Genomic DNA, 25,136 nt, shown 5'->3' with positions numbered 1-25,136 from the left:
CTACTACTCCATTGACTGTTGTTTCGATTCAGGATCATAGTGGTACAACCATATTTCATCTATGGTTACTATTCGTAAGCGAAATTGATCAGCATTACGGTCAAATTGGAAGAAGACTTCTCTTAATGCCGTCACTCTTTCATTCTCCTGACAGATATTTTGGGAACCCATTATGCCGAGAACTTACGCATACCCAAGCCATTCTGAATTATGCTACCGACGAGTTCCAAAGAAATGCCCAGAATCTCTGACACAAGTTTTGCTGAGAAGGTAAAAACTGAGAAAGCGGGGTGAAGCCAGACCTCAGACTATAATAAGTATATCGTGAGTTTACTATACACTTTAAAAACTATACAAATAATAGCTTAAATTATTTTTGTCACTCAAAAACTGGGGTAGCCTACGCCCTCCGGCCCCGGGCTATATCCACCACTGGCTGAAATAATGCAAGTTTCAAGAATAATGTCACAAATTGCATCCATGATTTCGGGAAGAGTCATTGCTTTTAATCATCCTGGATGTAAAGCATAATTTGTTGAGAAATCGCCACGTTTATACTAAGCCACTTACTTCTTCACCACTGTATAATGGAGGAGAGTCCCGTGGTGTTTCACTGATTTCCTAATTAATATACTTCGGTGACTTTCCTTGGTGGAACAAAAATGTTATAACAGTTAGGATCTGGATGTTCGTGAAATTATCTGTTTGGGCACACATAACCACTTCAGAAGCCTGAGAAACAATAAGAATTTCATTATTAATATGAAAATTTGTATTTGTACATACAGAGATATGTTTTTCTAAACTACGGTTTCATTTTTCTACCTAGTACCTACACTTCTTCTGTATTGAACTACGACATTTTCAGCAGCTTCTCGTAAATTATCTCTCTCTCTCTTCTCTTTATATATATATATATATATATATATATATATATATATATATAGAGAGAGAGAGAGAGAGAGAGATACGTAGCATATAGTACTAGACGAATGTGTTACTTGTAGCATACGCGAAAGTAATTCAATTTATGTTTAGGCTTCAAAAGTTTCATTAAAAAATATTCCATGTTCAGACGTTACTTATTTGTTAGTTACAAATTTTACTTGAAATAAGTTTAATTTATAATCATATAGGTCTAATATGAAAACAGCAACGAAATACGCAATGTAATGTAAAGTAAGTCAAACGTAATAAATATGTCATTTTTGGTATGGCAAATAGCTGCCCCCCCGAAAATGTATCTGCCCCCCTAAGAACTTAAAGCTGGCGTCGTCACTGAAGTAATGGTGCCAACCAGGGCCGGATCCAGGATTGTCTGAGAAGGGGGTGCACCAATAACTATCAGTACATTTGAATTAAATTTGAGTTTTTAAAATGCCTTTAGGCATCTGTGATGTGAATGAGAAATTCCTTTGGAAATGCTGTCTGCTCTCGATGAATTCTTTTCCTTCAACCTTATTGACTTAAACTATTGATTTTGCAAAACTCACTGATAGCTTCCCACTTTAGGTAGTGTATATTTACAACGAAGGGGGGGGGTGCATGTGCACTTTTGCACCCCCCTAAATACGGCCCTGGTACCAACTGCCGTTTAGTTTTAATAAGCAATTTTTGACATTTTTGTAAAATGACATTTCTTGCCAACTTCTGGACTTCGTCTCGGCCATTGTATTTTTAACATACTTAGTTTTTGTCTTTCACTTTGGTTTTCACCTGAAAAACATGGATATGGACACTATACATCATACAAGTGCAACCGAACCCATCCGATCTGGATGAAACTTGGCATGGTGTTAGACAGGCACGTATGCAGAAATTTATTTCGGAAGAGGTTTCAAGCTTTTGGGGGATTCAAATTAAATACGTGGACGGACTAAATTTACAGAGAAGTTGAGATTTCGGGAGGGAATATGGAACCGTAGGACGTCGTTGATGGTAGACCTTGATCTCCTGCACAAGCATGTGAATATTGCAATGTTCTTATTGGTAGAGCTTTTAATAACGTAAACTGAGTTTTAACACTTTACCTCTTATTATAAAAATAGTTCTTATATATATATATTAAAGAAAGTTATTGCATGTCCTTTCTCTAAAATGGTTCCAGTGACAATAAGTTTGATGTTCCTCGATACACAACGTGGCCTCGGAATAGGAAAATTGTTCTAGCCCACAGCTGAATCAGACGGGGATCGGTAACAAGGGAGAGTCGATTTCTCTGTAAATTTGGGGGGAGGGGCATTCATATGCAGAAAGTATATATGAGGATTTTAAAACAAATTGCATTCCAATTATGCCAAATATTGTAAGTTTACAATTACAGTAAGGGAGCCCACTGGGGGCCCGTGTCCCCCCAGGATCGGCACCCTTGTTCGGTAATATTCCGTAGCTCATGGTAGTCTAAGGAGTAGGTATTAGAAGAAATATCCTTCGCTCGTGGGAGTCTTAGGAGATAGGTTCTTAAAAGAAAAACTTCGTAGGTCATAGTAGCCCCAGAAGTTGATATTAGAAGAAATCTCCTTCGCTCATGGGAGTTTTAGGAAACATTTTTTAAAAGGAAAAGTCCGTAGGTCGTAGTAGCCCCAGAAGTTGATATTAGAAGAAATCTCCTCCGCTCATGGCAGTCTAAGGAGTAGATATTAGAAGAAATCTCCTTCGCTCATGGCAGTCTAGGGAGTAGGTATTAGAAGAAATCTCCTTCGCTCATGGGAGTTTTAGGAGATAGGTTTTTAAAAGGAAAAGTCCGTAGGTCGTAGTAGCCCCAGAAGTTGATATTAGAAGGAATCTCCGTAGCGCATGGTGATCTCGGGAGAAGGTTCTGGTAGGTGAGCGATCAGCTTTGAACTGATAGTTTCCTCGTCTCGTCGTCTTCTTTTATATCCATCTTCTTGAAGCGGAGCCTCATGAAGTGGCAGTCGGCTTTCTTCGTAGTGTTCAAAATCGTCTTCGTTTCTTCCAGGTGATGTAGTCCCCTTCTGTCTTCTACTATTGTTTGTTTATGATTGTAAAAAACACGTGTTTGTGTTGAGAACATGTGGCTTGCATGTGTGGGTATATGGTGTGCAGACCTTTGGCTTCAAAATTATACATAAAATAATAAACAAATGGGGGACATTTTTTTTAGGACTATGCGCAAGTTTTACTAATTTCACTATTTTGCCAAACCTTTATAGAACCACCGGGTCAACGAGGCTAAGTGGTAGAGCACTCAGCTCTGCTGACAGGGGTTCCTGGTTCGATCCCAGATCAAGTTAATGTTACAAACTTTGTTCATCTTAATTATTAAACTTTTCTCAGCGATTGTATTTTTAGTTTATTACTCTCTAAATAACTTTCAAAGCACAGTGAAGGTAACTTTAGGAATTTCAGAACTGAATTAATATTATTTAATGAATTCTTTATTTGTAAAAAAAAAAAAAAAAAAAAAAAAAACTGTTAAACAATTCAGTCTTTGAATTTGTTTACAAGTACTGAAGTCATCTACCTTGGCAAATCATCGTGTAAGTTCATGCATTGACAAATATGGTAACAAAAGTATATTGTACGTACATGTACTTACTATTTCACCACGAGTACGAGAAGTGCATAACCTCAGTACTAGTCAAAAGTCAAAACTACTTAAATCTCCCCAAAATAATAATAATAATAATAATAATAATAATAATAATAATAATAATAATCGTATCAACACATTAAAGCCAATCTCAATATTAAAGAAAACGTTGATTTGAGTTTAAAGTCCCTTTCAGCAACGAGGCTATATGAGACTTGATCTACTGATTAACGTGGAATCCGAACCACATGAGCTTCCGCCGGGAATCTAACCCGGGTCTCCCACGCCAAAGGCGTGTAGGCTATCCGCTTAGCCACAAAGGAGCTCAAAATTAAAGAAAGAACACAAATATGTATCATCTACTAAACTTTTATTAGACTATCATCTTTAAATCCAATGTATGTACACGTTTCATGTTTGTCAATGCGTAGTAATGGGTCAGTACTTGGGATACACAACAAACACAAATAAACATAAAATTACACACATTAAAATCATTCCAGCAATAATTGATTTCACCTTTATCAATATTGGTGTAAAAGTTATTATCAACAATTAACTTTCTAAAAACAAGTTGGATATTGCCATAACTACAGTATCTCTAGTTTAACGTCCCGTTCTATGTTAACCTAAAATAACCGCATAACCGCTTTGGTTTGTGAGAGGCAAAATCGTGTTCGTGTTTATTCGGGATTCTCTCATATCCATCTACATTATCACTAGAACCTGGATTATATGTAATTACATATTTTTCCCCTTGCACGTAGTTCCGAAAAAAAGTTCAAATCTTCACAAATCACGTGAACAAAGTCATTATACATAGATTGTATTTTACATATTTTACTCAATATTACATATTTTCAGGCATTTTACTAAAATCAAATAGTTTAGCAGCTTTTTCTAATTCCTAACCATTCTCTACTTGTGCATGTTATAAGGAATACAAAGCAACTTCCAGAAATGTTACTGGAATTTCCGAGAAATTTGCCCTGTCCTGCACTGTATTTCAAGCCTTAGGAGGGGGAGGAGCAAAAAGTCAAACCTAATTTTAGATGTCTGGCATTGAAGACTTCACTGCTTGAGGCAGTTCATTCCGTCACTCTTTCAAGGAAAGCCACTCTACCAGTTTCATCCCTCCGTGCTGTCTGACACAAAAGTAGCTGTACTGGGAAAAAATTTCTTCATACTAACAGACGTTGTCTTGTGGGTGTGTTTATCGTGGATTGAGGTTTTGTGTATTGACATTTCGTCATGGCACCGGTTACATCATCGCTAGCATCTAAGTTAAAATCGTGGGTTACTGTAGATGATGCTTTTACAAACGATGGTAAGGTGATAATTTGTACAGTATGTGACAAAACGATAAGTTGCTGCATGAAATGGCAATTGGAACAACATATATGAACCGCGCTTCACACGAGAAAGAAACGGGAATCTTCTTCTCACAAACAAGTTCTTTTGACGCATATGCGATAGGAATCGTCTTCATCGGAGAATGAGTTTTTCGCGGACATATGTGGTGTAATGGTAGCTGCAAACACTCCTTGGAACAAGCTTCAAGTGCCAGAATACCGGGATTTCTTGAAGAAGTATTGCAAGCAAAATATCCCGAACGAATGTACACTGCGGAAGAATCACCTCGATGCTTGCTACAGCAAAAATGTCGAAGCAATTCGCGCTCAGCTCGGTGATTCTTATATATGGGTGGCTGCGGACGAAACCACCGACAGTTTAATCAAAACTCGCTCTCCAAATCCTACATTATATATTGCAAGAAACTTGAATGTGTCGATCTTTCTTCCGTGGCGAAGTTCGTAAATGTTGGTCTGAAAGTGCTGTGGCCTCGTGGTGTTGAAGAGGAGAAAGTTCTTGTTTTCTGCTGCAGCGTACATGCCAAAGGCAGGTAACGCACTCAAAGATTCTACCCCAATTTTGTTCACTTCATTTGTGCTGCACATGCACTTCAACGTGTCGCAGAGGAAGTAAGAAGCAAATTCCCTGACGTAAATAAACTTATTTCCAGTGGATAAAAGGTGTTTTTGAAAGCTCCCCAAAGAGTCCATTGTTTCAAGGAACATCTGCTAAATGCACCTCTCCCTCCCGAGTCGGGATTAACAATTTAGGGTACTTGGCTAGAAGCAGTGACATTTTACAACGAACATTTTGAGGGCGTCAAATCCGTTGTAGACTCTTTCCCCGCCGACAGTGCAGTTTCCGTGCGTGAAGCGCAAGCTACGTTTACTGATCCCAAGATGTCTTTTTTGCTTCTTTACAAGCAATTTTGGTTGGCTCCCGGAGAACATCGAGAAACTGGAAACTTCTGGACTCTTATTTCAGGAATACCTGAGTGTCTTGGAGGATGCGAGAAAGAAATTAGATGTTATTCGAGGAGAAGCTGGTGTGAATGTTGCCTCTAAGTTCCAGAGGGTACTGGAAAGGAACCCTGGGTTCGTCATATTTCTCAGTGTGTGTAAAATCCTCATATTTCTTGTTATCACTTACATGTTTATTATTATTATTATTATTATTATTATTATTATTATTATTATTATTATTATTATTATTATTATTATTATTATTATTATTATTATTCTATTATCATCTCTTAGACTTGTTAAATATTCCGGTGTAAACTGGCATTTAGCTGTATCTGGAATCACGTTTGTAAATAAATAAATAAATAAATAAATAAGTAAATAATGATAATGTCTAATCTCCAGTACTTCATAGTATCATAGTATCCCATGGGCAAGTGGAACATACATATTAGATGAATCAAATGATTTGGTAGAAATTGGGTCAAGAGGAATCGAAGTAATCTTAGAAGTGTCTGTGATAGATAGATTGACAGAAAGCGAGAGAGAGAGAGAGAGAGAGATTGAACATAAAAGCTGTCACCTTTCATTCAAAAAGCTAATCAAATACATTTTTCTTTCTGTGGAAGCTGCAGATACAAAGCATCATTTTACATTAACGCTTTTAGAAAATTTTTCTTCATTTCTTTTAACTTTATTAACGCACTAGCGACAAAGAAAGTAATCGAACTTGCCTTTCTATATTTTTAATAACCTTTTCTCGTATATATATGTATATTGAAGTTCTTTTTCCATTGATCTTTCTATCCTTTACTTTTCTTTTTTTTTTTTTTTTAAAAAAAAAAAAGACTTCTAATGAAATGGAAGAAAGAAGGAAAGGAGTAGGCGTTAATCTTTAGAAGGAGTCCTGCAAAGACAAAAAAGTATTCAGTTTAATTTTGTTGGTTAAAAAAGTATATATTCTCATATATATATAATTTAGAAGAAAAAAAGGAACACTGAAACACAAAAAGTTTAAGAGGAAAATTGCAAAGATAAAATTTATTTCCTTTAATGTCTTTTATTTAAAATAGCTGCAGGGCTTCCAAGTTTCAAAGGATTTTTATATTTGATATAGAAATATATATAAGATCATTAGTTGTGGAGTTTAATTAAAGCATCAAATATAGGGGGGAAATGGCCTCCAGCTACTTAAAACAAAACCCCTGTGTTATGTTTTCCTTTCATAAAATCAGCGTGTAGAATAAGACCAATGTCATAAGTTTGTTATGCGGAAATTGTCTGCAATTGCTTCTACAGAAATTGTTGGATGATATGCTTTATGCTTTCTAGACGCAGTGGCAGATCCAAAGAAAGGGCAGTTTGGTAGACCGCTCCCCAAAAGGCTTCTTTTCTCTTTTAAGTTCAGTTGGTTTTACGATAAACAGCACTATATGTCCCCATCTAAACCTGTTCTTTTTTAGTTTAACGTCACACGATTATGCACCAAGGCTAAGGCAGTCGCTGATGATGGTAATGAGTGATATTGTGGAATGAAGAAAGCGGGAAGAAACGAAAGAATCCGAGAAAACCCACTCACATGATGTTCGTCTGCCCTAAGGACACTTGGTACTAGCTGGAATTGAACTAGGGACCCACGCATCAGAAGTGAGCCATTGATCAACCGCGACCTCAACCTCCCATCCCAGCTAATACGATTTTAGCTGAGTTCTCTGAAAACAGCATCTATTGTGCCTGTGTCATTCGGGTACGTTATGAACGGTTGTAACTTCAGGCTATCATATATTCCAAGCCTAAAATTGGGACGTTTTCAACTGAATGATACAGAATAATAGTAAGTTAAGAACACATGGTAATTTGGCACTTAACTTACGCGTCAAATTTGGGCTACAAGAGCAAGATAAGGTGGAAAGGAACTCGTCGGATCTTCATTCAGGCACATCAGTCTCCTGCCGGAGTCAGCTCTTGTGCGACATTTGAATATGAGCAACAGTTGGACATTACTAAATTTTGAGTTTATCTATCAAATTATAATACTATTAATATGTGATACTAAAACCAATCTGAAACTTACGAGCTTTATTGACTCATACCTGACCTCATTCCAGCAAATTAGTGTGGTAAACGTTCCAGCTATTTTCTGAAGTCACTTTAAGCGCTGCATAAGTGGGAATATCTTTTTGGGCTCCTGAAATTGGAGATAGTTTCTGATGTGCCATGACGCTGAACTTTGTAGTGTCTCGAATTCTAGCAGTCAACAAACATTTCCTATCCTTTATTGGAGATATTATGATAAACTCATCACCGCTAGAAAGACGATTTCTACTTGTTACAGTTTTTATTCAACCTATCAGGAGAACTGTTGTGGTATATGCATATAATAAACAATGTTTTCAAATTCACTTTGATTTCCTTTATCAATGACTGTGTAAAATAAAATAGTTGGCTGTTCAGGGGCGGATGCAGGAAGGGGTTGGTCGGGGCGATCGCCCCCCTTCCCAGAAGAGGAAAATTTCTTATTATATATATATATATATATATATATATATATATATAAAACCCATCCCAAAATTTCGAGCCCTTAAAAGTAGCAGTATGACTGCCCACCTCCCCCCAGAAGTCGGTTCTGGATCCGCCCCTGTGGCTTTTTAAGGAAAACAGGCATTTTCGCGTTCCGACTTCAGTTGTAGAAGATTAGGACAGAAAGAAAAGGACTGTCTCAACTAAAAAGGGTAGTTTGGTAGCTGCTATAATATTCTATATGCTTGAAGTTGGATAATGGTGTTTCGCTAATATTTAAAGTTTCAATTTACGTACTATATTTTTCTTTTCAATTCGGAAGAATTATATCCTGGAATAAACAGGCAAGAAAACTATTCACGTTCTTTTCTTGATCCACTTCGAATAATCTTTAGCATCACATAAATAGTCCTAATTATTTAGCATTATACATAGGTACCAACGAAATGTTATTTGTTGAATATGCACTACTTTATTCTGATTTAGTGTAAAACTCTGTATTTCAACTCTACGTTCATCCGAGGATGGATTTGTAAACCCTGTAGCTATAAGGTAGTCAGGGTACCTGAGCTAACCCCGAAACCCTACTAGCTCCGTACAATTTCTATTATTTTTTGTTATATTTGTATGAATGTGAGATGAACTCAAGTCCTAAGATTATTTGTTCCATCTTTCTCAGTGTTATGGCTACAGGTATGCACCCGTTTCCAGCAAATGACCCTTCTGGATTCGCTACAGCCTAGACACTAAACTTAGGAGAGGAAATTAGTGCGATAATAGACACCATGATCAATTCACCATAATCTTACTGGCTTTATCATACGGAAAGTTTCAGTATCGTAGGTGTATGCTGTAAAACTCTTGAATGTAGTTCACTCCCAGGAGAGAATGCCCATTATAGTAGCTGGTCTGGGACCGTATGTAGTCAAGAGAATTCAATGAAACGTTTCAGGAACAGTGTTGACTAAGGCTTGGTACCCAAATGTCTCCTATGAGATATCTAAGATTATTCTGTAGATCATATATTATGTATAGATTACCCCAAGACAGTAAAAAAAAAAAAATGAATTTTGTCTGTCTTGATCGATATCATTGAATTTGGCGAATAATATGTAAATACAAATCGTATTACATCGTGGTCATCTCTTGTGCAAACTTCGCCTATTAGCACATTTACAAATGCTGGCTAAAAGCTGAAAAGCAAAGATTCGATGGATTAATGTATTAGAATTTAGCGTCTTTTGCATCAGCGAGGTTATATGAGACGTGGACCAAAACTTATAGTTGAATCCGAACCACATGAGCTCCCGCCAGAAGGAGAGATTCTAAAGTTACAAATAGAGGGAGCATTTAGTAGTTAATCTCAGCTTTGGTGCGTAAAGTAGGTTCAATTTCTGGCAAGTCTATACGTAGTCAAGTCATTTCAGTCGCCATTGAGCGTTAGTCAGCAAAACAGTCTTCAAAATGTCTCTAAAACAAAGAGTCAGTGATCATTTCTCAGCGTGCTTTTCGCCGGTAATTCAACATTAATCAGAGCCAGTGTTCCAGGCTGCAATACATTTCTGTTGTAGATTAGGTACTTTCGGGAAACAGCTTAAATGATAGACCTTCCGGAAAATCAAGTACTGTTTGACAATGAGAAAGAATGTTAAAATTGGAGGAAATCATTTGAAAAATTTAATTTTCAAAAAGTAGAATGGTATGTTTTATGCGTAATTATAGTAAACACTTTGTGTTATAGTTCAATTTGGAAATGAAACATCATATTTGAAATAATTTGCCTAGTTACAATTTGAGTTTGAAAACCGTCAGGCTTTTGTATCGGATTCACTAAATTAATAAATGCATTTTCAATATTTCATACGAGTACAAATATTATTTTAAAGAATAAAATATATAAATATGAACTCAACATTTATATAATTCTTTTCTATCATTTCAGGTGAGTTAAGAAAATGAGATGTCGCCCATTATCGTCTGTAAGTAACAAATAATTAAAGTATTTTCGTATGGATAGATACTAAGAGAAAAGTGTCAACTCCATGTCATCGAAACTTTTTACCACAGATTTATAGTTATAGTTATACTAAGAATGGAAAATTTTTGACTGGGATGTTCTTGAGTATCATAAAATGTCCTAAAAATATTACAAGTTATACTAAGAATGGAAAATTTTTGACTGGGATGTTCTTGAGTATCATAAAATGTCCTAAAAATATTACAATCTTAGATTCTTCATTTGTACATTTCGAATATCATCTACGAGGAGAGTTCAAGAAGTTATCTCTGGCTCAGTATCATTTTCGATTGGTGGAGACCTAAGCATTCAAGAAGTTATCTCTGGCTCAGTATCATTTTCCATTGGTGGAGAGCTAAGCATTCAAGAAGTTATCTCTGGCTCAGTATCTACGAGAAGCGTTCAAGAAGTTATCTCTGGCTCAATATCATTTCCATTGGTGGAGACCTAAGCATTCAAGAAGTTATCTCTGGGTCAGTATCTACGAGGAGCGTTCAAGAAGTTATCTCTGGCTTAGTATCATTTTCCATTGGTGGAGACCTAAGCATTCAAGAAGTTATCTCTGGCTCAGTATCATTTTCCATTGGTGGAGAGCTAAGCATTCAAGAAGTTATCTTTGGCTCAGTATCTACGAGGAGCGTTCAAGAAGTTATCTCTGGCTCAGTATCATTTTTCATTGGTGGAGAGCTAAGCATACAGGCAAATTCACGTCTTGACCAGGGGCATCATTTGGGCTGAGGAGGGGAGTCTGGCAATTGCCTTCGTACAGTTTGATACTCATGTTTTAAAATAAATTGTATACTAATGAAAAAACGAAAGTCTTGTGTGAGTAGACTATGATCTCCTCCGGCAAGCCCTGAAAGACACTATTGGGCTTGGTATGCAACAAAGGCAGTTACAAATCGGATGGCATTAAACATTTGAATCCAAAGGATGAGGAGTGCAGATCCGAGCGGGTCAAAGTGCGTGATTTGTAGCCTCGGTTTCTTGTAAAATTCCTCACGAATGAAGGCAGGGTGCCTCAAGAAACCCACAAGTGAATGTGCCTTGTATATGGCGATGGGACATTTTCATATTACGAATTGAATTTTTGGGCCAAACAATTTAATGGAGGGCAGGGCAATTGAAGATAAACTAAATTCAAGGCGTCCTGTCTGTCATCCTTAAAGCTAATATCCAAAAATACGAAGGCGATTTTTTGCAGGACTATCCTGATAAGGTTAGTGTTACAGTTAATGAACTAGTTGTTTCTCCTTACATTCCTCACAGCATCATATATACAGTTTTGATGATATCAAAGATGCCACGAATTCTCATTTCAGAGCAGAAGTCATTTTGCCAGCCATGATGCCAAGAGAATTTAAACATGCTTTAAGAAAACCCAGAAAACTTTCACGCAATAATTATTCCAGGGAATGAGATGTAAATTCAAGTATCATGGTCTTGAAATCGAAACAAGAGTGAAAACAAACACCAAAAGTTTTATATGCAACAGTCAGTTGGAAATATGACAGAAAACAGGAACAAGTGAAGACCCGAATGCTTTCACAACTACATCTAAGCGAGGACTTCACTCAGAAGCGTCGAGGGAAAGTTTTGAGACTTGCGTGTTAATACTACACGGTTACTACATACAAGGAACGCAAATCGCATACTATTCTTAAGGAATGTTGTTTCATAGATGTCAATCATTCAATTTATAGTCTAGGTGTGGCTGTAAGGAATTATTTTTCTTGTTTCAAGACCTGAATTTTTCTCTGTGGTGGACGATTTACTGGCGATAATACTGTAAAACTTACTCTGCTATATAGGGTAGAGCAACATACGGTACACGGAATATTGGGCTCTCCCATCACCTTTTTATTATAAAAGATAATCTTGAGTACAAAAGTATATTACAATAAGTAATTTCTCTAATGTATAGGTAAGTAAGGAACCCAATGACCAGACATCTAGGGCTTTGTAGTTGAGGTTATTCTCTTGACCAGGCGTCGTGAGAGAGAAAAGGAACCCAATGACCAGGAGTCTTGGGGCTTGTAGGAAAGGTATCTCTCAGTTGACCAGACGTCGTGAGAGGGTAGGTGTTCCCAATGGCCAGGCGCCTTAGGGCTTTTGGTAATTTGATCAACCAGGTGAGATTGATCTTGAGGTATGCTGTCATCTTTTATCCTAAAGTGTCGGCTACCTTCGTTGATCTCCGTCTTGCCGACTGCTCTTCTTCGACTCCTCTTCGTTACTGTTCTCTGCACTGTGTTTCTTTACTGCAAGCACGTGAAGTAGGGACATGGTTACAGTATGGTGTGGAGAGATGTGGAACCTTACAATACAGTCAAGAAAGGTATAGCGGGGTGTTTGGGTAATCAAGATGTTTCTTTCTATTCCGAGGATATTCAGTTACTAAAGTGAACTAGACAAAATGGCTTGAAATCAAATTGGGCAACACTAAAATATAATGACGTTGTGTAATCTTAAGTTTCGTGTCAGGTAGATAAATTATTGAATGGTCCTCGTATATCTACGTCTGCTTGTAAGAGTAGTACATTTTGTTAAACATGATGTATTTTAAAATTGTCCGCGAAAAGAGATGAGAAAGAATTTCCATGACGATTTAGAGCTCTTCCAATAGTAACATATATACTTTCCGAGACGATACATCATTTTCAATATAACTTTTCGAGACGAGACAGCCTGAACTATTGTCTACTAGGCAATCCAGGTACACATGAGTGGACACAGAGCACTTCCAATAGTAATAGATGCACTTTCCGAGACGAGACATTATTTCCAGTATGGCTTTTCGAGACGAGACAGCCTCAACTCTTGTCTTGCAGGCAACCTTAGTACATATGAATGGAGACAGAGCTCTTCCAATAGAAACAGATACACTTTCCGAGACAAGACATCACTTTCAATATAACTTTTCGAGACGAGACAGCCTCAAGTATTGTCTCGTAAGTAAAACCTAATACACATAAATGGAGACAATAGAAATAGATACAATTTCCGAGACGAGATATCACTTTTATGACACCTTTAAAAGACGAAACATCCACACCTATTGTTCTGCAAACAACCTTAGCAGCTAGGATTTTTTTTCGTAGTGGTTGTAAACCGTTTTCTATTAAGAGAAAAGAAAAACTTTGGTAGAAACCTGATCCAAAGCGAAAATTGCAAGAGAAATTACCGTGGATACTATTGCATCTATATAGCAAGATGGAAACCAGAAACGTGAAATATACATAAAGCAATCATACGATCGCTGGAGGCTATGGGATTAAGCATTTTTTTTTTAAATATAAAAGACCGCTTTCCAAAACAAAGTGTAAAACAGAAAGTAATGCTGATAATAATAAGGGCGGCAGAAGTCTTGTAAGTTGTGTGAAAAGCTAGTTTTCTTGCTAAACAAAAGAAGTTTAATTAATGGCTGTATAACATCAAAGGAATAACTCGCACCGAGGCTGAACAAAAGAATAAACGCTTTTATGTTTGCAGCTAACGATCCTCAAGTTTCGAAAGAGCTCACAGCACCACGCTTTTAGAACGGGGATGTAATCTTTTGTTTTTGGAACTCGGCCAGAATGTTTCAGGGGGGACAATGAGGGGGGGGTTGTTGGAGGGAAAGGTTTTAGTTTTTTTTTCCGTTAATCAATTAATCCTATGCAATGCTCACGCGCGGGTGGTCCACTCAATGGGAAAATGAAAAAAAAAAAAAAAAAGCATAGAGATCAATTGTGAATCCTTTACACGTTCACAGAAAGCAACATTAAAAGTTGTCACTTAAATAACAACTACCGAAAAACTAACGGTTTGCTGCAGTCATTTCAAACTTCTTTTTTTGTAACGTCATACTATGCGTCTCCCATTCGCGAGTATACATGACGAACAGAACTAAACGGCGTGATAAACATCTTGGCATTTGAAGGCGGCGCTCCAAGTTCCCTTTAAATGTTGCTAGCAAATGAGAGTCCAGCGGCATTGCCACGTTTATTTTGTACACATCCACGTCTATCCTCTGCCACCTGATCGCGTTGTAGTTTGTCTGCTTAACCATAGCCACACCCCTTTACCACTTGGCAACGTCGCGCCAGAGTTTGCGTTTTATTCGTTTAGCTGAAATGCCAAGATGTTTGTCACATGCTTTAAGAAGCAAGCCGTGAGACCTAACAATGATAAGCCAGTGTTGCCAGCCAAATAATAATATCGATGGTTAAGGAGCAAGTGATGCATGACCCACACTAACTGTGCAAGTGATGCATGATCACTGGTATAATGGAGTGATAGCTGGAATCAAGGGTCACTAGTGTTTAGGGGCGCACCCTTAGGGTGGTCCACCGTGTCCGGATCTCCTCCAGAAAACTTCTTAACTCAACATATTTTTGTACACTTTCTCAATAAAACTCTACGTATGTATTTAACTGCAAATGGTTGATGTAGCATGAAAATTTGAACTTACATTTCATCTGTACTATTTCTCTGATAAAACAAAAATTATAGATCCAAAGATTACGATCTTGGCCAATAATTAGTTCTAGGATCAGGGGCCACAAAATTTTTGAACGGCCCCTAAATCGAGTTTTCGTATTTTTTAAAACACTTTTTAACACATCATTTTGAGTTAACTGATAGTTTGCGCTTGGCAACATTATTTGTTTTCTTCGTGATATAAGGCCTAGAAGAAGATTTTTGTTGAAATATATTGTATCTCTTGGGCAAATTGGATCAGGGTCCAGAAATATTTCGAATGGACAATAAATCGAGTTTTCGTGTTATCACGGAATTATCGCATCATGCTGAGTTGATTGATAGTTTGGGTTCGGCTACACTATATGTAGTTCTCCAGATATAAGGCCTACAAGAAAATTTTTCATTGCAAAATAATGAATCTTTTGATCCAAAAGTCTAGTTCTCATTGGCGGATCTAGCCCGGGGAGGCCTAGGTCCCCCAGTTTTTTGAGTGACAGAAATAATTTATGCTATTTTTTATATATATTTTTGAAAGTATATAGTAAGCTCATGATATGGCTATCATAGTCTGGGTTATAACTAGGGTGACCATAAAATTTTCAGCTCAAAACGGGACAGGTTCCAACTTTTTAAAAATCATGAGAAATCCGTTTTACTGAATTTTGCAGTGTTGCCAACACCTAACCAACACCTTAGCCCTCCAGGTGCCAAGCTGACAGCATCTCTCGCCGTGTCCGTAAGAAATTTGACGTTGAAAAATGTCGCGTTTAAATTTTCTCTACCTACATACAATTTACTTATAATGACTATATTTTTAGAGACATGAGAACGAATATGAAAATTGGCTATAAAATGTCTAGAAGTGAAAAGAATGTGCCTAGGATTACTACTGGTGATGAATTAGCAACCCTGGACTTTTAGGCCTACCTTTGTTCTTATGAGCGTCCTGATATCAGCGCTCCCCCTCCTCTCTTTCTTTCTTTCTTTCTTTCTTTCTATCTATCTTTCTTTCTTTTTCTCTCTCTCTTTGTTACAGGGTGGGATCAAGTAATTCGATAATTATGAAAAACGAAAAGAGTTCTGTCTCCACAATGTTGAAGTTTGTATAACAAACAACCAACTGGTAACATCTCTGCTGCCTTTCGAGCAGTATAGCGAACTATAAATCATGTTTAATGCACGAAATTTCAGTTCAATTCTTGCCTCTTTATATTCATTGTTAATACCTTGACAAGGAGTAAAGTTACTGGGTTTCTTATTAACTTCTTTCACTTGTATAAAACGGGACAAATACTACTTTTTTCATCTATTGACGGGACGACTGGGACACGCCCCTAAAACGGACAAGCACCCGGTCAAAACGGGACGTATGGTTGCCCTAACAGTACTCCAATAATAAATATGGTATAAATCTTGTGATGCCGAAGAATTCTGATAACTTGAAGATGAAATTAAGAAACAATCAGAGCATAAATGTTGCACATAAATATGCAAAAATGAAACGAGGAAAGTTTTTCGAGATTCGAGACAACACGAGATTTAACAAAATTTACAAGACAACCTTTCCCATCTTTTCTTATCTCGTGGGGAACACTAGCAGGCAAGCATCCAGAAAGTCTTGTTGCGAGGGGTCCAAGCTCTGAGGGGACCCAATACTTCAAATCACTACGTCTATGTAGTATTGGACGGGTAGTGTTCTTCTGTGGCAGTTCCCTTCCACAGAACTCTGCAGGTGACGTCATCCCAAAGGTTGGCAACATTGCTGTCCAGTCGGCGAGCTCATGAAGCGGCTATACTCGACAAGCAGCGGGAGAGACTCGTTCAGTGTGACCACCACTAGTACTTTCGTACTAGATCTAGTACGCTTGATAATATTTTAGTGTTCTAGTACGTTCACCAACTAATCTACTACTTTCCTTTTCCTCTTGTTTTCTCATAAATACATTAGGAAGAGAAAAAGGAATCTCATGAAAATTTGGCAATGTACGAACATTTCAGTGTTTGTGGCAACTTTTTTCTGCTTGTTTGATTTTTTGACAGTGGTATTTACAAGGGCGGAAGTAGAACATAGATGCCGTCCGGTCACGTCCTCCAACTAATAAATAACCACAGTAAGGAATATTACATACTTGGTTATTTACTTAAACAGTAGGCTATTAAGGAATTGAAACTCGATTTTCTCAATAAGCCCATTTTATGATATTTCTTGTTTTCTCCCGACATCCTCTATATTTGTCGTACTTGTGTTAATTTAGTGGTTTTACAGTGAGTTCTAATACGACATGTAAGCAGGGATTCCGCCAGGATTTTTGGTTTGGGGGTGTAAAGTTAAAATTTGGGAGGTTTTAAGTGGTTTGCACGATTTGTACCGAATTTTGACTGTAAATAATTAAAGCTATGGCGGTCACTCCCCAAGACACAGGGAAGGGGGAGAAGCCGGAAACTTTCTTATAAAATATTACCATTCTAAAATGTCATAAATTGGGTGAAACGCGAGCAGATAAAATTTTAGTACTTTTCTCCCAGATTTAGTACTTTTTTTTCTGGATAGGTCAGACGAAATATTTTTGCTGGGTGGTCACACTGGACTCGTTCACTTCGTACTCGACGGTCGCAGGAGAAGGTGGGAACTGGGAATTCAGGAGCATGTAGTGAGCTCCGAGTGAAACAAGAAGTAGAAAACACGTGCTGCACGGCAAACAATTATAATTATCACAGTTTAAGGGAACATTGGACGAATATTTTGAACAGATACTTACTTGCACTGTAAAATACTCTGAATTGTATATTTTAAATATTTAGGCCCTCAGCCTAATAAATATTGTGGTTTCTATTAGGTTGTTTTCGTTCATCCACCTGATTAAGTTGCATGCCATTAGCTGTAGCTTTCCTTACATGTGTTTTTATCTACGTTTCAAGTAAGTAACGAGTAAGCGTATTGCTGCTGTTAGCTGCCTTGGTCGACAACGGTGAAATTTTCACTTGTTGTGAGGGTTTGTTGGTCCCCGGATCATTTAATTTCGAATATTTCTTCAAAATTCTTTTAATTAAATGAGCCGGTGCCCACACTTTCTTCGAAAAGACGATAGGAAATTGTAAAATATTTCCACCCGCATTTTCAGAAACAAAATCATAGATTCGGTAGTGGAGGATCTAGAAGGTGAAATCTGGAGGGACCAATCATAAGTACTGTATATTGTGTAACGACTTGCAAAACTTTAAACTTTTGATAAATTCTCTCCATTATGTTCGTGCAAGCACTTTACTAATTTATAGTTTTTATACAATGTATCATGTAATACTAAAGCAGTGACTGGGATCTAAGATTTGGGTGAATTATTGTTACTCACGAGACTCATGAATTATCTTGTCTCGACTCGCAAACGAGTTAAAAGTCTTCATCCCGGCGAAATTAAAATACCGCTAATTTTACAGTAATTATGTGATATCTTCAAATAGATAAAAGATAATTGAAATATGGAACAAGAGCGCCCTAGACAATATTATTTTGCGTTAGGTACCGCTATCACAAGTCACCTAGCGGCTTTCCGTTTTCAGCTGTTTAGAAACCCGAAAATAAATGCCAATTTTCAAAATGGTTCGAAATCGAAGACAGATAAGTGAGTCGTGATAACAGTTTCTCATGTAAAATAATATTGTCTAGGGCGCTCTTGTTCCACATTTCGATTATCTTTTATCTATTTGAAGATATCACATAATTACTGTAAAATTAGCGGTATTTTAATTTCGCCAGGATGAAGACTCTAAGAAGCGTCATGCTTCTCGTTTCCTTTCGAATTAAAAAAATGTTTCGTAGGCAGTTGGGCCCTTACTGTTGCTTCTCAAACACGGTGACCTGGAAGCTGCTTAAATAATAGTGATGTATACGCGATTTATGATCACGTGTTCATTGCAGTGACGGAACAGGTCACCGAGTCACCTGCGTACCTACGGTCACTTATTTTCGACTTAGCTTTATTTGAACAAGGTCGCCGATCCTTGGGGGGGACCGCCCCCCCCAAAACTCATGTGGGGCCCCTCTATTGTATTTATGAATATACAATATTTGGCATAATTTGAATGCAATTTGTCTTAAAATCCTGATATATATACCTTCTGCATCTAAATGGGCCTCCCCAAATTTGCAGAGAAATTGGCGCCCTTGTGTTTGGGTATGAATTGATATATCGGAACGACATTAAATGTATGTTTACTACCGGCTTAGAAGCAGGAGTAGTTTTCTATGTACCCTATTTACAACATTAATATTTTAAATTATCGATGAATGTACGGTATAGCCGGATAAAGGGGTGAAAAGTACCCTTACACGAATTGCTGTGATATTTATACTAAAGATATTCCATATATCAAAGATAACTTTGGTCAGAAAATCAACTTCAAATTCCTTTATTGTTGAAAGTTGAAAATTCGAAAATTGTTCATATTTCGGAAACGACTTAAGTTACAAGGATGAAAGAAAATTTGTGTATGTTTTGCTTGAACAGCCTTACCGAAAACAAACAAACAAAAAGTATTTTTCCCTTCAAATTTTTAGCAAAAAAGCGCGTCGAAAATATTCGAATTCAAATATGTTTGTTTTATGTTCGAGTGACCACCTTCTATTTTCCACCATAGAAGCAGCACCAACCCATCTATAATATATCTTGACCATGGTTTGATACTCACGGTGCACCTTGGTGTAAAATGAGTAAAACTAAAGTCTAACAAGCCTAGAAGATATGCAGCCCGTGCTACGCCATAAATGATTTGTTCGGCACGAATACTGTCAGAAGTTAATGATAGTCCAGTTTAAATTCTGACTTGTCATAAATGGCTCTACTTGACAGTATAAATCTCACAATCTTACCTCTTCCTAAAACCTCGTGAGATCGCTAGTGTTGCTGATAAAGTCGAAGTGTAATTTAACTACTGTTACGTTTTTGTTTAAACTACGCGCTGGCAATTCGAATAGTTTTAGTGCTGCAATTCTAGGGCTGGAAAGAGAACAGTAGTTTCCGGTTAGGTGTGCATCTGTCGTGACGATCTTCGAAAAAATCATTTTATCCTATAATTTCGGAGTCGCGGCTGTTCGCAAGAAGAGCTCATAAGAATTTACAACGAAACTTGACAATACTGTTGGCAATTTGGTACTAATCTTTGATGGAAGATATATTCGACATGGCAAGAGGTCGAATAATGTGTATGAACGAAAATCATACCCCGAACAAAAAAACAAAAAGTTGCCGGTGTGTAGGCCATTTACTATTTATACTAAGACTGGTTATATTATAGATGTGCTGGGGCCAACATATAAGATCCAAACGGGTTAGCGATTCTCATGGCACAAGGTGATATTTATTGTGTGAATAGCGGTTTTGGGATACAACTGAATATTGTGGAAGGTAGAGAATTTACAGTTTTAATACCTACATTGAAAGGTAAGAGCAGGCAGTTTACTACGGCTGGGGCGAACTTTTCCCGCTATATTTAAAAAATGCTGAGTTCTTGAGGTTGTTCATGGTATTCTTGGACAAGTATTGTCTTTTATGTCACCAACTGGACAACAAGTTGATTCCTCAAGTTGCTTCAACAAGTATTGTTATGCCGGATGGCTTTTTATTTTAACACAATACTTTTGGTAATCGTCTTAATTCTGATGATGGCCTCGACGAGGAAGTCCAACAAATGGAACGACAGCACATCGCAGAGAACACATTAGGATTAGAAGTAGAAGAGCACTTTTGGGATAGAAGCACGGTTGGCAAAAGTTATATCTGGAGACATCATGGACTTCCGGAGTTGACAGAAAGACCTAAAAATTGTTTTTACAGGTTGCTATCAGTTGTCTAAGGCAGTTTCCTAATTGGCTGAAATGATGAACGAGAGCTCCTTTCGTCGCTAAGTGGTTAGCGTACGCACCTTTGGCATGGGAGACCTGGGTTCAATTCCCAAAGAGAGCTCATGTCGTTTGGATTCCACGTTAGTCAGTAGGTTCACGTCTCATATAGCCTCGCTGCTGAAAGGGACGCTAAACTCAAAATTAACTCAACTCATGCAATGATCAATGAAGATAACAGCGCCAATCTCCATTTCCTAAAAAAAAAAAAAAAGAGTCGCACCGTTAAATTCGAGATACGATTTCGAGATATTACTAGGAAAACATACAGGTGTTATATTGATTTTGTTCCAAATTCAATAGGGTATACAGGTCTAAAGCCGTACTATTGTGAATGTGCACATGGGAATCGAACAATTTGATGTAGTTCATATGTCGTTACAATCATTTATTAGCCTTCACGTGGTCGATACTTTGCTAAGATTGTTCGGGATACAAAGATTTTAAGAAAATTGTGTGTTGCTGGTCTTGTCATTCGAATAACAAACGCATGTAGTGATTAAGATTGAAGGTTCTACATACCGTATCCTTCATGATCTTTGTAATGTTTTCTAATACAGGAAAGACATTGCAAAAACATTTTGAATATATTTGTATTATCATTATCTCGATCACTATAACATTTTGTAAATTATATATGAGTATGTAAGGATAATCAAAATCGTTGTATTCTGTAAATCAAGATTTGAAATATTGGTATCCTACTGGGGCAGACTGAAAATCAATGGCACTAGTGACGTCACGCTTTTTTTTTTGGAAGAAGCACAATTATGAGAGTTATATTCCCACGTAGAATCATTCATGACAAGTCAGAATTTCAAATTTGACCATCTTTGACTTCTGACAGTATTCGTGCCGACCAAAACTTTTATTGTGTAAAGTGGGTTGCATATCTTCCAGGTGTGTTCGGCTTTGGTTTTCCTTATTTTACACAGATGTACCGTGAGTATCAAACCATGGTCAAGATATATTATAAGTGGGTTGGTGTTACATCTATGGTGGAAAATAGAAGGTGATCACTTAAGCATAAAACAAAAATATTTGAATTCGAATATTTTCAATGCGTTTTTTTTTTTGCTAGAAATTTGAAAGGCAAAACACATTGTTTTTTGTTTTTGGTAAGGCCCTTGAAGCAAAGTATTTTCATGTTTTGTTTCAAACTCATAATTTAAGTCATTTCCGAGATATGAACAATTTTCGATTTTCGAATATTCAACAATAATTTCGAAATTCGAAGGAATTTGGAGTTGATTTTCTGGCTAAAGTTATCTTTGGATATGAGATACCTTCGGTATAAATATGACCGCAATCCGTATGTAAGGGCAGTTTTCACCGTCTTATTCCGCTACACTCTTTTATAGTAAAATCTTTGTTTTCTTGAATCCCACAAATGTTCATGCAAGATTCTAGGATGTTTGTTTTATCGAATTACCGTTAGTCTGTGCCAAATGTTCTTTAAGAAACTTCATTGTAATTGATTCTTATGTCCGATAAATGTGTATTAAAAATGAAATGGCTAAAGGCAAAGTCACTAATCATAGGGTCCGTGGTTCGAACCTACTCCTGGGTTTTCTTTTTAAATATTTTTATTTAATTATTTACTGTAGTTTTGTAGATATATTACTCGGAAAGAGAGAGCAGTGGTAGCTTGGTGCGGACTCAAATGACAGCTTCATAGAATCTAGAGAAAATATGAAGTAAATGGCATACTTTAGTCTATAAAACAAGATAACTATCATTGCTAGTTACACATAACGTCAATAGAAACTCACAATTCTCGTAGGGTTGAATTAGTCAGGGGTGAAATAGTGAAAGTGTCTCACTTTAAAAGAAAAAAAATATCTATTGCTTGCTTTCACCGTACACGCTTCCAGCTTTGGTTAAGAGGCCCCATCACAGTGAAATTAAAATACCGCTAATTTTACAGTAATTCTGTGATATCTTCAAATAGATAAAAGATAATCAAAAAGGAGTACAAGACCTCCCTAGACAATGTTATTTTACATGAGATACCGTTATCACAACTCACTTATCTACTTTCGATTTCCAGCCATTTAGAAACCCGGTATTTATTTTCGCGTTTCTAAATGGCTGCAAACGGAAATCTACTAGGTGACTCGTGATAACGGTATCTCATGCAAAATAATATTGTCTAGGGCGCTCTTGTTCCACATTTCGATAATCTTTTATCTATTTGAATATATCACGGAATTACTGTAAAATTAGCGGTATTTTAATTTCGCAGTGATAAGGCCTCTTAATAAGTTACTATAGAGTAAGTAATAAACTGTGGGAAACATTATTACTTGAATACTAAGATTAAATTTTACTTCAAATCTACGAGGTAAGTCTAAAATATAGCTATAACTTTTGTTACATTGTTCATACTGACATATGTTCTCGTTTATTTTATTGTTATGCTGTTGTGGTCATGTAATGAAAGCTTGATTCTAATTTCTCCAGTTGTCTTACTTTTCTTGCCGATAGATGATACCCGCTCCATTAGAAGTTTGCACCAAAGAGGAATGTGACTTTATGAAACCCAAGTCTGTTGTGGGGGCCGCAGTGGCTCAGTGGTAGGGCGTTCATCTCTGGTGCTTGGGGTCCCGGGTTCGATCCCAGCCCCCGGCAAGTGAAGTTTGTGGTGGACAAACACCGTGTGCGTAGGTTTTCTCTGAGTTCTCCCGTTTCTTCCCACTTTCTTCATTCCACCATTTCATTCATTTCTCATTATTACTGTATCCTTTAGTCTAACCGGCATAATCGTGGGATGTAAAACTCAAAGAGTTCATTTCATTTTTTCCAAGTCTGTTGTGGATGATTTCGTACGCAGAACTGCAACGACATCTTGTATTTCGATATCTTGTATTTTCAGTGTAATTTTAAATATATTTTCTTATATTTTTGGGCAATGTATGATTTTAAAATGAACCAGTTTGAAGAAGAAGAAGAAAATACGAAAAAGGAAAGACAATCAAGATTGATTCTAATCTGAGGATTTGTGATGAGTTTTAGTTTTTACGTTGTCAGAGCAAAGTTTTGTAAATTAACGATATAATTCAGGAACCATCATAAAAAGGGATGCACGCATAAATCATGAAGGTGTGTATTTATTTCAATAAATGTGTGCCACAATAAAGGCCAGGAAAGCTAAACGTAACATAAACTGTTTAGAACCATGGCTAATTTCAAGTCGATGTGTCACTTCATCAATAGTCACTCGTCTGTCTAACAGAACTATGACACGTACACTCTTAAGGTGGATCACCACCCGGAAATCAGTACATATTTTAGCTCATTCCCTTAACCACTGCGCAATGAAACGTTACATATTATAAATATTGTACTATAAGATAGAGTAATGTTTCAGCTACAGCACAAGATACTGATTCATTTGGTTGTGTCTCCTGATATCGAAAAATGTAACAAATAAAAGAAAATATTTGATTGCTTTTACAATGAGCACACAAGATGGCACTTGCTGTAAGATTTACTAGAAGTACTCAGTTTTACGAAATGTTTCTTTATGAGTAAAGTATTTTAAAGTAACCATCTTATTACGAAATAGATATATGGTTTGACCGTTTTTCGTGTTTTGTTTCATATTTTATTTAAATATTGATTTACATTTAAGGAAATAGATTTTGAGACGCAACTTGGGCAGAACGCCATAATGCGCAGTTGCCAAATTTGTACGTTTACTGTAGTAGTCACAAAAAGAAAATCCCTGGATTCTAGCGTTGTAGTTCGAGAAACGGAATTGCGTTAAGGGTCGAAAAATAATTTCTCTAGTAGCCTAAGTATCCAAGTAGAATTCCATGATTACTTCCTTTATTATCTTGCAGATAGTCATCCGGCTCCTTTGTCGTGCGTAACACTTGTGCGATTATTTTTTAATTTTTCAACCCATTCGTAGACACTCCATTGCGGCAAGATACTGTTCCCGTATTGTGCTAAAAGTCTTTGATAGATTGCGGCCCCTAATACACCTTCCGACCACAAAAAGCACATCACTGCTCGATGTTGCTGTTTGGTGCAAAATTTCTAATGGAGCGGCCATGATCTATTTGTAACAAAAGAAAGACGAATGGAGGAATTAGTATCAAGCTTTTATGGCATAACCACAACAGCATAACAATAAAATAAACGAGAATAGAGGTCTGTATCAGCAATGTAAGAAACGTTATAGCAACATTGCAGATAATTTTTGACTTGTCCTCATACATTCACACATGTTGATTTAACACTCCATAATATTACTATTTTATGTAAGATTAAAATATGCATGTATAAACAATTAGAAGGGTTTCAAATACATGTCAAACGAATTGTTTTAACCCCGTTGTTTCATTTAGTTCAATCAATGAGAAA

General features: G+C 36.9%; 1 protein-coding gene across 2 annotated transcripts in view; it reads left to right on the top strand.

Moving 5' to 3' along the window:
- LOC145670523 (uncharacterized) overlaps positions 1-25,136 on the top strand; it is a 335,206-nt gene that overhangs the window by 250,387 nt on the left and 59,683 nt on the right. The window contains exon 2 of one of the 2 annotated variants that reach the window (XM_081739295.1): positions 10,331-10,367. The exons of the other annotated variant lie outside the window; for it this stretch is intronic. The gene's annotated coding sequence lies outside the window, so the exon portion shown is untranslated. The remainder of the gene's footprint in view (positions 1-10,330; positions 10,368-25,136) is intronic. 2 annotated transcript variants of the gene reach the window in all.

This window comes from Thermobia domestica, chromosome 14 (genome assembly GCF_964235325.1).
Source record: "Thermobia domestica chromosome 14, izTheDome1.hap1.1, whole genome shotgun sequence".
NCBI classification, from domain to species: Eukaryota; Metazoa; Arthropoda; class Insecta; order Zygentoma; family Lepismatidae; genus Thermobia; species Thermobia domestica.
The sequence above is the reverse complement of the archived record's forward strand: the minus strand, read 5'-3'. Positions and strand labels throughout refer to the sequence as shown.